The sequence below is a fragment of the Hypanus sabinus genome, unplaced genomic scaffold, assembly GCF_030144855.1.
Source record: "Hypanus sabinus isolate sHypSab1 unplaced genomic scaffold, sHypSab1.hap1 scaffold_507, whole genome shotgun sequence".
Classification (NCBI taxonomy): domain Eukaryota; kingdom Metazoa; phylum Chordata; class Chondrichthyes; order Myliobatiformes; family Dasyatidae; genus Hypanus; species Hypanus sabinus.
Genome location: NW_026781373.1, coordinates 81,503 through 97,254, shown reverse-complemented (window position 1 = coordinate 97,254; position 15,752 = coordinate 81,503). Strand labels below are relative to the sequence as shown.

Here is a 15,752-nt window from a genome sequence, read left to right as displayed (position 1 = left end):
ACACAACCAGACCCACACCTCCCTGAGACACACACACACCCAGACCCTCACCTCCCCGAGACACACACACACACAACCAGACCCACACCTCCCTGAGACACACACACACACCCAGACCCTCACCTTCCTGAGACACACACACACACACACACACCCAGACCCACACCTCCCTGAGACACAGACACACACACACAGACCCTCACCTCCCTGAGACACACACACACCCAGACCCTCACCTTCCTGAGACACACACACACACCCAGACCCTCACCTTCCTGAGACACACACACACACACACACACCCAGACCCACACCTCCCTGAGACACACACACACACACAACCAGACCCTCACCTCCCCGAGACACACACACACAGACCCTCACCTCCCCGAGACACACACACACACACAACCAGACCCTCACCTCCCTGAGACACACACACACACACAACCAGACCCTCACCTCCCCGAGACACACACACACAGACCCTCACCTCCCCGAGACACACACACACACACACAGACCCTCACCTCCCCGAGACACACACACACACACCCAGACCCACACCTCCCCGAGACACACACACACCCAGACCCTCACCTCCCCAAGACACAAACACACACCCAGACCCTCACCTTCCTGAGACACACACACACACACCCAGACCCTCACCTCCCCGAGACACACACACACACCCTCACCTCCCCGAGACACACACACACACACCCAGACCCACACCTCCCTGAGACACACACACACACACACACACACCCAGACCCACACCTCCCTGAGACACACACACACACCCAGACCCTCACCTCCCCGAGACACACACACACACACCCAGACCCTCACCTCCCCGAGACACACACACACACCCTCACCTCCCCGAGACACACACACACACACCCAGACCCACACCTCCCTGAGACACACACACACACACACACACACACCCAGACCCACACCTCCCTGAGACACACACACACACCCAGACCCTCACCTCCCCGAGACACACACACACACACCCAGACCCACACCTCCCCGAGACACACACACACCCAGACCCTCACCTCCCCAAGACACAAACACACACACCCAGACCCTCACCTCCCCGAGACACACACACACACACCCAGAACCTCAGCTCCCCGAGACACACACACACCCAGACCCTCACCTTCCTGAGACACACACACACCCAGACCCTCACCTTCCTGAGACACACACACACCCAGACCCTCACCTCCCCGAGACACACACACACCCAGACCCTCACCTTCCTGAGACACACACACACACACCCAGACCCTCACCTCCCCAAGACACAAACACGCACCCAGACCCTCACCTCCCCGAGACACACACACACACCCTCACCTCCCGAGACACACACACACACACCCAGACCCACACCTCCCTGAGACACACACACACACCCAGACCCACACCTCCCTGAGACACACACACACACACCCAGTCCCTCACCTCCCCGACACACACACACACACACCCAGACCCACACCTCCCTGAGACACACACACACACACACACACACACCCTCACCTCTTTTATTCTTTTTTATTTTTGAATTTTAAAAGGAAGTTCATGCGGTGAACTCGTTTGAACGCGCCGAGCGGAAGGGAATGAACTGGTTTCGAATTACAACGAGACGGTGATCGGGCATTCAGCAACTAAACTTTTTGTTCCGAGTTGCTGACCGTAGCGTGGTAGTGAGGCAGGGAGCAAGAGAAGCGGGAGGTTTGCGTCGTGTCCGAGGAGGTAAGAGTGTGTCTCATGGAGGTGAGGGTCTGGGTGTGTGTGTGTGTCTCGGGGAGGTGAGGGTCTGGGTGTGTGTGTGTGTCTCGGGGAGGTGAGGGTCTGGGTGTATGTGTGTCTCGGGGAGGTGAGGGTCTGGGTGTGTGTGTCTCGGGGAGGTGAGGGTCTAGGTGTGTATGTGTGTCTCAGGGAGGTGAGAGTCTGGGTGTGTGTGTATGTCTCGGGGAGGTGAGGGTCTGGGTGTGTGTGTGTGTCTCGGGGAGGTGAGGGTCTAGGTGTGTATGTGTGTCTCAGGGAGGTGAGAGTCTGGGTGTGTGTGTATGTCTCGGGGAGGTGAGAGTCTGGGTGTGTATGTGTGTCTCGGGGAGGTGAGAGTCTGGGTGTGTGTGTATGTCTCGGGGAGGTGAGGGTCTGGGTGTGTGTGTGTGTCTCAGGGAGGTGAGGGTCTGTGTTGTGTGTGTGTGTGTTTCGGGGAGGTGAGGGTCTGGGTGTGTGTGTGTTTCTTGGGAGGTGAGGGTCTGGGTTTGTGTGTGTGTGTGTGTGTGTCTCAGGGAGGTGAGGGTCTGGATGTGTGTGTGTGTGTCTCGGGGAGGTGAGGGTCTGGGTGTGTGTGTGTGTCTCATGGAGGTGAGGGTCTGTGTGTGTGTGTGTCTCAGGGAGGTGAGGGTCTGGGTGTGTGTGTGTGTGTGTCTCGGGGAGGTGAGGGTCTGGGTGTGTGTGTGTGTGTGTCTCGGGGAGGTGAGGGTCTGGGTCTGTGTGTCTGTGTCTCGGGGAGGTGTGGGTCTGGGTGTGTGTGTGTGTCTCAGGGAGGTGAGGGTCTGGGTGTGTGTGTGTGTCTCGGGGAGGTGAGGGTCTGGGGGTGTGTGTGTGTGTGTCTCAGGGAGGTGAGGGTCTGGGTGTGTGTGTGTGTGTGTCTCGGGGAGGTGAGAGTCTGGGTGTGTGTGTGTGTCTCGGGGAGGTGAGGGACTGGGTGTGTGTGTGTATGTCTCGGGGAGGTGAGGGTCTGTGTGTGTGTGTGTGTGTCTCGGGGAGGTGAGGGACTGGGTGTGTGTGTGTGTGTCTCGGGGAGGTGAGGGTCTGGGTGTGTGTGTGTGTGTGTGTCTAGGGGAGGTGAGGGTCTGGGTGTGTGTGTGTATGTCTCGGGGAGGTGAGGGTCTGTGTGTGTGTGTGTGTGTGTGTCTCGGGGAGGTGAGGGACTGGGTGTGTGTGTGTGTGTCTCGGGGAGGTGAGGGTCTGGGTGTGTGTGTGTGTCTCGGGGAGGTGAGAGTCTGGGTGTGTGTGTGTGTGTCTCGGGGAGGTGAGTGTCTGGGTGTGTGTGTGTGTGTCTCGGGGAGGTGAGGGACTGGGTGTGTGTGTGTGTGTCTCGGGGAGGTGAGGGTCTGGGTGTGTGTGTGTGTCTCGGGGAGGTGAGGGTCTGGGTGTGTGTGTGTGTGTCTCGGGGAGGTGAGGGTCTGTGTGTGTGTGTGTGTCTCGGGGAGGTGAGGGTCTGGGTGTGTGTGTGTGTGTGTCTCGGGGAGGTGAGGGTCTGGGTTTGTGTGTGTGTGTGTCTCGGGGAGGTGAGGGACTGGGTGTGTGTGTGTGTGTCTCGGGGAGGTGAGGGTCTGGGTGTGTGTGTGTGTGTCTCAGGGAGGTGAGGGTCTGGGTGTGTGTGTGTGTGTGTCTCGGGGAGGTGAGGGTCTGGGTGTGTGTGTGTGTGTGTCTCGGGGAGGTGAGGGACTGGGTGTGTGTGTGTGTGTCTCGGGGAGGTGAGGGTCTGGGTGTGTGTGTGTGTCTCGGGAGGTGAGGGTCTGGGTGTGTGTCTGTGTCTCGGGGAGGTGAGGGTCTGGGTGTGTGTGTGTGTCTCGGGGAGGTGAGGGTCTGGGTGTGTGTGTGTGTCTCGGGGAGGTGAGGGTCTGGGTGTGTGTCTGTGTCTCGGGGAGGTGAGGGTCTGGGTGTGTGTGTGTGTCTCGGGGAGGTGAGGGTCTGGGTGTGTGTGTGTGTCTCGGGGAGGTGAGGGTCTGGGTGTGTGTGTGTGTGTCTCGGGGAGGTGAGGGTCTGGGTGTGTGTGTGTGTCTCGGGGAGGTGAGAGTCTGGGTGTGTGTGTGTGTGTGTGTGTGTGTGTGTGTGTCTCGGGGAGGTGAGGGTCTGGGTGTGTGTGTGTGTCTCGGGGAGGTGAGAGTCTGGGTGTGTGTGTGTGTGTGTGTGTCTCGGGGAGGTGAGGGTCTGGGTGTGTGTGTGTGTCTCGGGGAGGTGAGGGTCTGGGTGTGTGTGTGTGTCTCGGGGAGCAGAGGGTCTGGGTGTGTGTGTGTGTCTTGGGGAGGTGTGGGTCTGGGTGTGTGTGTGTGTCTCGGGGAGGTGAGAGTCTGGGTGTGTGTGTGTGTCTCGGGGAGGTGAGGGTCTGGGTGTGTGTGTGTGTCTCGGGGAGGTGAGGGTCTGGGTGTGTGTGTGTGTGTGTGTGTGTGTGTGTGTGTGTCTCGGGGAGGTGAGGGTCTGGGTGTGTGTGTGTGTGTGTGTGTGTGTGTCTGTGTCTCAGGGAGGTGAGGGTCTGGGTGTGTGTGTGTGTCTCGGGGAGGTGAGAGTCTGGGTGTGTGTGTGTGTGTCTCGGGGAGGTGAGGGTCTGGGTGTGTGTGTGTGTGTCTCGGGGAGGTGAGGGTCTGGGTGTGTGTGTGTGTCTCGGGGAGGTGAGGGTCTGGGTGTGTGTGTGTGTGTGTGTGTGTGTGTGTCTCGGGGAGGTGAGGGTCTGGGTGTGTGTGTGTGTGTGTGTGTGTGTGTGTGTCTCGGGGAGGTGAGGGTCTGGGTGTGTGTGTGTGTGTGTGTGTGTGTGTCTGTGTCTCAGGGAGGTGAGGGTCTGGGTGTGTGTGTGTGTCTCGGGGAGGTGAGGGTCTGGGTGTGTGTGTGTGTCTCGGGGAGGTGAGGGTCTGGGTGTGTGTGTGTGTCTCGGGGAGGTGAGGGTCTGGGTGTGTGTGTGTGTCTCGGGGAGGTGAGAGTCTGGGTGTGTGTGTGTGTCTCGGGGAGGTGAGGGTCTGGGTGTGTGTGTGTCTCGGGGAGGTGAGAGTCTGGGTGTGTGTGTGTGTCTCGGGGAGGTGAGAGTCTGGGTGTGTGTGTGCGTCTCGGGGAGGTGAGAGTCTGGGTGTGTGTGTGTGTCTCGGGGAGGTGAGAGTCTGGGTGTGTGTGTGTGTCTCGGGGAGGTGAGGGTGATGCACCATCAATAACTCACTCTGAGACGTAGGCGAGATATCGGCTTTTATTGACTGGAAGAAGGAACCAGGAGTGAGTGTCTATCATACAAGGTCCTGGAGACTGAGGCCGATCTTCAGGCCGCAGGTCTCCTTTATACAGGGGCCTGTGGGAGGAGCCACAGGAGCAGTCAGCAGGGGCGTGTCCCGACAGGCACATAGTTCACCACATTCACCCCCCCTTCGTTTGAAAAAGTCCTCATGTAGCGAAGGTTCTTACAAGTCAAGCCGATCAGGCGGTCGAATCTGTCGCTGCGATCTACGTAGCACCGGCTGTGACCGCATAGGTGCCGGCAACATTGGTGATTGCACAGGGGACGGGGGTTGCGCGTGTTCTTGCCCACTAGGCGCCGGTGATCCCTCATGCATGTGCGAGGCGCCTGGTATAAATGCGTACGAAACGCCCGGTATACAAGTGTCGTGAGGAGTCTGTGTAGGGCCTGGTGAGTACGGTGTCACCTCTGGTGCAGGGTTCACAGTTACCGGAGAGCCTTCAGGGTAGTGGTCTGCTGCACCTGCGGGTGCCAGGTCGCGGATGGAGACCGTGTCCTCCCGCCCATCAGGTAAGACCACGTAAGCATACTGGGGGTTCGCATGGAGAAGGTGAACCCTCTCCACCAGCGGGGAGTATTTATTGCTCCTCACATGTTTCCGGAGCAGCACTGGCCCCGGGGACGTCAGCCAAACTGGTAGGGTGGTCCCAGTGACAGACTTCCTGGGAAAAGAGAATAGGCGTTCGTGAGGGGTGGCATTGGTGGACGTACATAACAGAGAGCGGATAGAGTGCAGTGCCTCAGGGAGGACCTCCTGCCATCGAGAGACCGGCAACCCTTTGGACTTGAGGGCTAAAAGTGTGGCCTTCCACACTGTGGCATTCTCCTGCTCTACCTGGCCATTACCCCGGGGATTATAACTCGTGGTCCGACTGGTAGCAATGCCCCTAGCTAGCAAGTACTGGCGCAGCTCTTCACTCATAAAGGAGGACCCTCTATCACTGTGGATATAGCAGGGATACCCGAACAGAGTGAAGAGCTGGCGCAGGGCTTTTATGACGGACGTGGCAGTGGTGTCGGGGCAGGGGATGGCAAAGGGGAACCGTGAGAACTCGTCAATAACACTGAGAAAATAGACATTGCGGTCAGTGGAGGGAAGGGGGCCCTTAAAGTCAACACTCAGGCGTTCAAAAGGGCGGGTGGCCTTGACAAGTTGTGCCATGTCAGGACAGTAGAAGTGCGGTTTGCACTCGGCACAAATTTGGCAGTCCCTGGTCATCGTCCTGATGTCCTCCAGGGAGTACGGCAGGTTCCGAGCTTTCACAAAATGGTAAAATCGGGTGACCCCCGGATGGCAAAGTTGTGCATGAAGGGCGTACAGCTGGTCGAGCTGTGTGCTAGCACATGTTCCCCGGGATAGGGCATCAGGGGGCTCATTGAGTCTGCCAGGCCGGTACAGGATATCATAGGTGTAGGTGGAGAGTTCTATCCTCCACCGCAAAATCTTATCATTTTTGATCTTGCCCCGCTGTTGGTTGCTGAACAGGAACGCAACCGAGCGCTGGTCGGTCAGCACAGTGAATCTTTTGCCAGCAAGATAGTGCCTCCAGTGCCTAACAGCCTCCACTATGGCCTGGGCTTCTTTCTCCACCGCGGAGTGCCGAATTTCAGAGCCTTGGAGGGTGCGAGAAAAGAATGCTACTGGTCTGCCTTCCTGATTAAGGGTAGCAGCCAGAGCGAAATCGGAGGCATCACACTCCACTTGGAAGGGAGCGGTCTCGTCCACTGCATGCATCGTAGCTTTGGCAATGTCCGCTTTAATGCAGTTGAAGGCCGCGCAGGCCTCAGCAGAGAGGGGAAACCAGGTAGACTTGACCAGGGGGCGAGCCTTGTCTGCGTAATGGGGGACCCATTGGGCGTAATAGGAAAAAAACCCCAGGCACCGTCTGAGGGCCTTGAGAGTGGTGGGAAGAGGGAGCTCTAACAGGGGGCGCATACGTTCGGGATCAGGCCCAATAACCCCGTTTTCCACGACATACCCAAGTATAGCAAGGCGGGTGGTACCAAAAACACACTTGTCCCTGTTATAAGTAAGGTTCAGAGCTGCGGCCACTTGGAGAAACCGTTGGAGGTTGGCGTCGTGATCTGGCCTGTCATGACCACAGATGGTGATGTTATCCAGATAGGGAAATGTGGCCTGCAGTTGGTACTGGTCCACCATCCGGTCCATTTCCCTCTGGAAGACAGAGACACCATTCGTGACACCGAAAGGGACGCGCAGGAAGTGATAGAGCCGGCCGCCCGCCTCGAAGGCGGTGTAGGGGCGGTCCTCTGGGCAGATGGGGAGCTGGTGATAAGCGGATTTCAGATCTATTGTCGAGTACACCTTATACTGAGCAATCTGGTTGACCATATCCGCGATGCGGGGTAGGGGGTATGCGTCAAGCTGCGTAAACCTATTGATGGTTTGACTATAGTCCACCACCATCCTATTTTTCTGCCCAGTCCGAACAACAACCACCTGGGCCCTCCAAGGGCTTGTGCTCGGCTCAATGATCCCCTCCCTGAGCAGCCGCTGCACCTCCGACCGAATGAAGGCCCGGTCCCCCGCGCTGTACCTCCTGCTTTTGGTTGCCACAGGTTTACAGTCGGGGGTCAGGTTGGCGAACAGCGGTGGGGGAGGGATCTTGAGAGTGGAGAGGCTGCAAGTGTCGGTAGCGCAGCTGTTGGCCTGGTTCTGGATGGGATGTGTGTGTCCGTGTGTGTGTGTGGTCAGTAGCGGGGTATGTGAAGAAGTCCCACAAAACTGAGGATTCTTGACAGTGAGTGGTGGGAGGGGCCCGTCGTATACCATAGTCACACTTTCGAGATGGCTCTGGAAGTCCAGCCCCAATAGCACAGGTGCACACAGATTAGGCATGACCAGCAGTTCAAAGTCCCGATATACTGTGCCTTGCACCACCAAAGTCGCTACACAACCCGCCCGGATGTCTGCGGACTGCGACCCAGAGGCCAAATGGAACCTCCGACTGACCGGCCGCGTTGCAAGTCCGCAGCGTTGCACTGTGTCCGGGTGAATAAAACTCCCAGTGCTGCCCGTGTCAAACAGGCATCCAGTCCAATGCCCCTCCACCTGGATGTCCATCATGGACCTTGCAAGCTGGTGTGGGGCGCTTTGGTCGAGAGTCACAGTGGCCAGAGTTGGATCGCCGTCGGGGTACCCGGTCAGCATCGGAGGGTCGGGGGCGGGGCATGCTGACGCCGACAAAGATGGCCGCTCACATCCGGGGTACCCGGTCAGCATCCGAGGGTCGGGGGCGGGGCGTGCTGACGCCGACAAAGATGGCCGCCCACATCCGGGGTACCCGGTCAGCATCCGAGGATCGGGGGCGGGGCGTGCTGACGTCGACAAAGATGGCCGCCCACATCCCGGCATGCAAGATGGCGGCCCCCACGTTTCACCCGCAGCGCTGCACTCCGCTCGAGGTTGAGACTTACAGACCTTGGCGAAGTGGCCCCGCTTTCCGCAGCTGGAGCAGGTCGCTTCTCGCGCTGGACAGCGTTGTCGAGGATGTTTCTTTTGGCCACAGAAATAACAAGGCACGAGTTTCTTACGGGCCACAGCCGTGGTCTGGGTCGGGGAGCTCGTGGAATCGCGACTGGCGGCGGCGTTGGCGAATTTGCTCCCGGGAGCCGGCGGTGGCGGGGTCTGAGGCGTCCACGAAACCGGCGGGGAATCGCTCGACTGGACAGCGTCGGCGTTATGCCGCGCAGCTTCTAGAGCGTTGGCCTTCTCTATCGCCGAGCTTAAGGTAAGATCCGAGTTCTCCAGCAGCCGCTGGCGCATGTACACTGACCTCAGTCCCGTCACAAAGGCATCTGGCACCAGCAGCTCCGCATGCTGTTCTGCCGTGAGCGTCTTGCAGTCACAAGCTCGGACGAGTGTCTGTAGTGCTCGGAGAAACTCAGCGCACGATTCGCCAGGCCGCTGTTGCCGGGTAGCTAAGCGATGTCTTGCGTAGACGGTGTTCACCGGCCGCAGGTACTGTCGTTTGAGGGCGTCCAGTGCCCCTTCGTAGGTCGGCAGGTCCCGGATAAAGGAGTAAACTTTGGAGGAGACCCTCGAGAGTAGGATTCTGTGCATAACGGCGGGTACAGTCGCACGAAGCTCCGCCAAGTACGATTGGAAGCATGCAAGCCAGTGTTCAAAAGCGAGAGCTGCGTCAGGGTCTTGAGGGTCCAAATCCAACCGGTCCGGACGCAAAACGGGTTCCATGTTTTAAAACTTCCAGTCAATAAAATTGATGCACCATCAATAACTCACTCTGAGACGTAGGCGAGATATCGGCTTTTATTGACTGGAAGAAGGAACCAGGAGTGAGTGTCTATCATACAAGGTCCTGGAGACTGAGGCCGATCTTCAGGCCGCAGGTCTCCTTTATACAGGGGCCTGTGGGAGGAGCCACAGGAGCAGTCAGCAGGGGCGTGTCCAGACAGGCACATAGTTCACCACAGAGGGTCTGGGTGTGTGTGTGTGTCTCGGGGAGGTGAGGATCTGGGTGTGTGTATGTGTGTCTCGGGGAGGTGAGGGTCTGGGTGTGTGTGTGTGTGTGTGTGTCTCGGGGAGCAGAGGGTCTGGGTGTGTGTTTGTGTCTCGAGGAGGTGAGGGACTGGGTGTGTGTGTGTGTCTCGGGGAGGTGAGGGTCTGGGTGGTGTGTGTGTGTCTCGGGGAGGTGAGGGTCTGGGTGTGTGTGTGTGTGTGTCTCGGGGAGGTGATGGTCTGGGTGGTGTGTGTCTCATGGAGGTGAGGGTCTGGGTGTGTGTGTGTTTCTCGGGGAGGTGAGGGTCTGTGTGTGTGTGTGTGTCTCGGGGAGATGAGGGTCTGGGTGTGTGTGTGTCTCATGGAGGTGAGCGTCTGGGTGTGTGTGTGTGTGCCTCATGGAGGTGAGGGTCTGGGTGTGTGTGTGTGTCTGTCGGGGAGGTGAGGGTCTGGGTGTGTGTGTGTGTGTCTGTGTCTCGGGGAGGTGAGGGTCTGTGTGTGTGTGTGTGTCTCGGGGAGGTGAGGGTCTGGGTGTGTGTATGTGTGTCTCGGGGAGGTGAGGGTCTGGGTGTGTGTTTGTGTCTCGAGGAGGTGAGGGACTGTGTGTGTGTGTGTGTCTCGGGGAGGTGAGGGTCTGGGTGTGTGTGTGTGTCTCGGGGAGGTGAAGGTCTGGGTGGGTGTGTGTGTCTGTGTCTCGGGGAGGTGAGGGACTGGGTGTGTGTGTTTGTGTGTGTGTGTGTGTGTGTGTCTCGGGGAGGTGAGGGTCTGGGTGTGTGTGTGTGTGTGTGTGTGTCTCGGGGAGGTGAGGGTCTGAGTGTGTGTGTGTTTTCGGGGAGGTGAGGGACGGTGTGTGTGTGTGTGTCTCGGGGAGATGAGGGTCTGGGTGTGTGTGTGTGCCTCGGGGAGGTGAGGGTCTGTGTGTGTGTGTCTCGGGGAGGTGAGGGTCTGGGTGTGTGTGTCTCGGGGAGGTGAGGGTCTGGGTGTGTGTGTGTGTGTGTGTCTCGGGGAGGTGAGGGTCTGGGTGTGTGTGTGTGTGTCTCGGGGAGGTGAGGGTCTGGGTGTGTGTGTGTGTGTGTGTGTCTCGGGGAGGTGAGGGTCTGTGTGTGTGTGTCTCTGGGAGGTGAGGGTCTGGGTGTGTGTGTGTGTCTCAGGGAGGTGACGGTCTGTGTGTGTGTGTGTGTCTCGTGGAGGTGAGGGTCTGTGTGTGTGTGTCTCGGGGAGGTGAGGGTCTGGGTGTGTGTGTCTGTCGGGGAGGTGAGGGTCTGTGTGTGTGTGTGTGTCTCGGGGAGGTGAGGGTTTGGGTGTGTGTGTGTCTCGGGGAGGTGAGGGTCTGGGTGTGTGTGTGTGTCTCGGGGAGGTGAGGGTCTGTGTGTGTGTGTGTCTCGGGGAGGTGAGGGTCTGGGTGTGTGTGTGTGTGTCTCGTGGAGGTGAGGGTCTGTGTGTGTGTGTCTCGGGGAGGTGAGGGTCTGGGTGTGTGTGTCTGTCGGGGAGGTGAGGGTCTGTGTGTGTGTGTGTGTCTCGGGGAGGTGAGGGTTTGGGTGTGTGTGTGTCTCGGGGAGGTGAGGGTCTGTGTGTGTGTGTGTGTCTGTGTCTCGGGGAGGTGAGGGACTGTGTGTGTGTGTGTCTCGGGGAGGTGAGGATCTGGGTGTGTGTATGTGTGTCTCGGGGAGGTGAGGGTCTGGGTGTGTGTGTGTGTGTGTGTGTCTCGGGGAGCAGAGGGTCTGGGTGTGTGTTTGTGTCTCGAGGAGGTTAGGGACTGGGTGTGTGTGTGTGTCTCGGGGAGGTGAGTGTCTGTGTGTGTGTGTGTGTCTCGGGGAGGTGAGGGTCTGGGGGTGTGTCTGTGTCTCGGGGAGGTGAGTGTCTGTGTGTGTGTGTGTGTCTCGGGGAGGTGAGGGTCTGTGTGAGTGTGTCTCTCGGGGAGGTGAGGGTCTGGGTGTGTGTATGTGTGTCTCGGGGAGGTGAGGGTCTGGGTGTGTGTGTGTGTGTCTCGGGGAGCAGAGGGTCTGGGTGTGTGTTTGTGTCTCGAGGAGGTGAGGGACTGGGTGTGTGTGTGTGTCTCGGGGAGGTGAGGGTCTGGGTGGTGTGTGTGTGTCTCGGGGAGGTGAGGGTCTGGGTGTGTGTGTGTGTCTCGGGGAGGTGAGGGTCTGGGTGGTGTGTGTGTGTCTCGGGGAGGTGAGGGTCTGGGTGTGTGTGTCTGTGTCTCGGGGAGGTGAGGGTCTGGGTGTGTATGTGTGTCTCGGGGAGGTGAGGGTCTGGGTGTGTGTGTGTGTCTCGGGGAGGTGAGGGTCTGGGTGGTGTGTGTGTGTCTCGGGGAGGTGAGGGTCTGGGTGTGTGTGTCTGTGTCTCGGGGAGGTGAGGGTCTGGGTGTGTGTGTGTGTGTCTCGGGGAGGTGAGGCTCTGGGTGTGTGTGTGTGTCTCGGGGAGGTGAGGGTCTGGGTGGTGTGTGTCTGTGTCTCGGGGAGGTGAGGGTCTGGGTGTGTGTGTGTGTCTCATTGAGGTGAGGGTCTGTGTGTGTGTGTGTGTCTCGGGGAGGTGAGGGTCTGGGTGTGTGTGTGTGTGTGTGTCTCGGGGAGGTGATGGTCTGGGTGGTGTGTGTCTCATGGAGGTGAGGGTCTGGGTGTGTGTGTGTGTCTCATTGAGGTGAGGGTCTGGGTGTGTGTGTGTTTCTCGGGGAGGTGAGGGTCTGTCTGTGTGTGTGTGTCTCGGGGAGATGAGGGTCTGGGTGTGTGTGTGTCTCATGGAGGTGAGGGTCTGGGTGTGTGTGTGTGCCTCATGGAGGTGAGGGTCTGGGTGTGTGTGTGTGTCTGTCGGGGAGGTGAGGGTCTGGGTGTGTGTGTGTGTGTCTGTGTCTCGGGGAGGTGAGGGTCTGTGTGTGTGTGTGTGTCTCGGGGAGGTGAGGGTCTGGGTGTGTGTATGTGTGTCTCGGGGAGGTGAGGGTCTGGGTGTGTGTTTGTGTCTCGAGGAGGTGAGGGACTGTGTGTGTGTGTGTGTCTCGGGGAGGTGAGGGTCTGGGTGTGTGTGTGTTTCTCGGGGAGGTGAAGGTCTGGGTGTGTGTGTCTGTGTCTCGGGGAGGTGAGGGACTGGGTGTGTGTGTGTCTCTCGGGGAGGTGAGGGTCTGGGTGTGTGTGTCTGTGTCTCGAGGAGGTGAGGGACTGTGTGTGTGTGTGTGTCTCGGGGAGGTGAGGGTCTGGGTGTGTGTGTGTTTCTCGGGGAGGTGAAGGTCTGGGTGTGTGTGTCTGTGTCTCGGGGAGGTGAGGGTCTGGGTGTGTGTGTGTCTCTCGGGGAGGTGAGGGTCTGGGTGTGTGTGTCTGTGTCTCGGGGAGGTGAGGGACTGGGTGTGTGTGTTTGTGTGTGTGTGTGTGTGTGTGTCTCGGGGAGGTGAGGGTCTGGGTGTGTGTGTGTGTGTGTGTCTCGGGGAGGTGAGGGTCTGAGTGTGTGTGTGTTTTCGGGGAAGTGAGGGACGGTGTGTGTGTGTGTGTCTCGGGGAGGTGAGGGTCTGGCTGTGTGTGTGTGCCTCGGGGAGGTGAGGGTCTGTGTGTGTGTGTCTCGGGGAGGTGAGGGTCTGGGTGTGTGTGTGTGTGTGTGTGTCTCGGGGAGGTGAGGGTCTGGGTGTGTGTGTGTGTGTGTCTCGGGGAGGTGAGGGTCTGGGTGTGTGTGTCTGTCGGGGAGGTGAGGGTCTGGGTGTGTGTGTGTGTGTCTGTGTCTCGGGGAGGTGAGGGTCTGTGTGTGTGTGTGTCTCGGGGAGGTGAGGGACTGTGTGTGTGTGTGTGTCTGTGTCTCGGGGAGGTGAGGGACTGTGTGTGTGTGTGTGTCTCGGGGAGGTGAGGATCTGGGTGTGTGTATGTGTGTCTCGGGGAGGTGAGGGTCTGGGTGTGTGTGTGTGTGTGTGTGTGTGTGTCTCGGGGAGCAGAGGGTCTGGGTGTGTGTTTGTGTCTCGAGGAGGTGAGGGACTGGGTGTGTGTCTGTGTCTCGGGGATGTGAGGGTCTGGGTGTGTGTGTGTTTCTCGGGGAGGTGAGGGTCTGGGTGGTGTGTGTCTGTGTCTCGGGGAGGTGAGGGTCTGGGTGTGTGTCTGTGTCTCGGGGAGGTGAGGGTCTGGGTGGTGTGTGTGTGTCTCGGGGAGGTGAGGGTCTGGGTGGGTGTGTGTGTGTCTGTGTCTCGGGGAGGTGAGGGTCTGGGTGTGTGTGTGTGTGTCTCGGGGAGGTGAGGGTCTGGGTGTGTCTGTGTGTCTCGGCGAGGTGAGGGTCTGTGTGTGTGTGTGTCTCGGGGAGGTGAGGGTCTGGGTGTGTGTGTGTTTCTCGGGGAGGTCAGGGACGGTGTGTGTGTGTGTGTGTGTGTGTGTCTCGGGGAGGTGAGGGATTGTGTGTGTGTGTCTGTGTCTCGGGGAGGTGAGGGTCTGGGTGAGTGTGTGTGTCTCGGGGAGGTGAGGGTCTGGGTGTGTGTGTCTGTGTCTCGGGGAGGTGAGGGACTGGGTGTGTGCGTGTTTATCGGGGAGGTGAGGGTCTGTGTGTGTGTGTCTCGGGGAGGTGAGGGTCTGGGTGTGTGTGTCTGTCAGTGAGGTGAGGGACTGGGTGTGTGTGTGTGTGTGTCTCGGGGAGGTGAGGGTCTGTGTGTGTGTGTCTGTCGGGGAGGTGAGGGACTGGGTGTGTGTGTGTTTCTCGGGGAGGTGAGGGTCTGGGGGTGTGTGTGTGTGTCTCGGGGAGGTGAGGGTCTGTCTGTGTGTGTGTGTCTCGGGGAGGTGAGGGTCTGTGTGTGTGTGTCTGTCGGGGAGGTGAGGGACTGGGTGTGTGTGTGTTTCTCGGGGAGGTGAGGGTCTGGGGGTGTGTGTGTGTCTCGGGGAGGTGAGGGTCTGTCTGTGTGTGTGTGTCTCGGGGAGGTGAGGGTCTCGGTGTGTGCGTGTTTCTTGGGGAGGTGAGGTTCTGTGTGTGTGTGTGTGTGTGTTTCTCGGGGAGGTGAGGGTCTGGGTGTGTGCGTGTTTCTTGGGGAGGTGAGGGTCTGTCTGTGTGTGTGTGCGTGTTTCTTGGGGAGGTGAGGGTCTGGGTCTGCGGGTGTGTGTGTTTCTCGGGGAGGTGATGGTCTGGGGGTGTGTGTGTCTCGGGGAGGTGAGGGTCTGGGGGTGTGTGTCTCGGGGATGTGAGGGTCTTGGTGTCTGTGTGTTTCTCGGGGAGGTGAGGGTCTGGGTGTGTGTGTGTCTGTGTGTGTGTCTCGGGGATGTGAGGGTCTGGGTGTGTGTGTGTGTCTCGGGGAGGTGAGGGTCTGGGTGGTGTGTGTCTGTGTCTCGGGGATGTGAGGGTCTGGGTGTGTGTGTGTGTCTCGGGGAGGTGAGGGTCTGTGTGTGTGTGTCTGTGTCTCGGGGAGGTGAGGGTCTGGGTGTGTGTGTGTGTCTCGGGGAGGTGAGGGTCTGGGTGTGTGTCTGTGTCTCGGGGAGGTGAGTGTCTGTGTGTGTGTGTGTGTCTCGGGGAGGTGAGGGTCTGTGTGTGTGTGTGTGTCTCGGGGAGGTGAGGGTCTGGGTGTGTGTATGTGTGTCTCGGGGAGGTGAGGCTCTGGGTGTGTGTGTGTGTCTCGGGGAGGTGAGGGTCTGGGTGGTGTGTGTCTGTGTCTCGGGGAGGTGAGGGTCTGGGTGTGTGTGTGTGTCTCATTGAGGTGAGGGTCTGTGTGTGTGTGTGTGTCTCGGGGAGGTGAGGGTCTGGGTGTGTGTGTGTGTGTGTGTCTCGGGGAGGTGATGGTCTGGGTGGTGTGTGTCTCATGGAGGTGAGGGTCTGGGTGTGTGTGTGTGTCTCATTGAGGTGAGGGTCTGGGTGTGTGTGTGTTTCTCGGGGAGGTGAGGGTCTGTCTGTGTGTGTGTGTCTCGGGGAGGTGAGGGTCTGGGTGTGTGTGTGTGTCTCGGGGAGGTGAGGGTCTGGGTGGTGTGTGTGTGTCTCGGGGAGGTGAGGGTCTGGGTGTGTGTGTCTGTGTCTCGGGGAGGTGAGGGTCTGGGTGTGTATGTGTGTCTCGGGGAGGTGAGGGTCTGGGTGTGTGTGTGTGTCTCGGGGAGGTGAGGGTCTGGGTGGTGTGTGTGTGTCTCGGGGAGGTGAGGGTCTGGGTGTGTGTGTCTGTGTCTCGGGGAGGTGAGGGTCTGGGTGTGTGTGTGTGTGTCTCGGGGAGGTGAGGCTCTGGGTGTGTGTGTGTGTCTCGGGGAGGTGAGGGTCTGGGTGGTGTGTGTCTGTGTCTCGGGGAGGTGAGGGTCT

At 59.2% G+C, this 15,752-nt stretch overlaps 1 protein-coding gene across 1 annotated transcript in view; it reads left to right on the top strand.

Annotated features, from left to right (window-relative positions):
- Nucleotides 1-1,618: 1,618 nt before the first annotated feature.
- Nucleotides 1,619-15,752, top strand: part of pofut1 (protein O-fucosyltransferase 1) — a 49,412-nt gene continuing 35,278 nt past the window's right edge. Inside the window, exon 1 of the mRNA XM_059961731.1 lies at nt 1,619-1,782. The gene's annotated coding sequence lies outside the window, so the exon portion shown is untranslated. The remainder of the gene's footprint in view (nt 1,783-15,752) is intronic.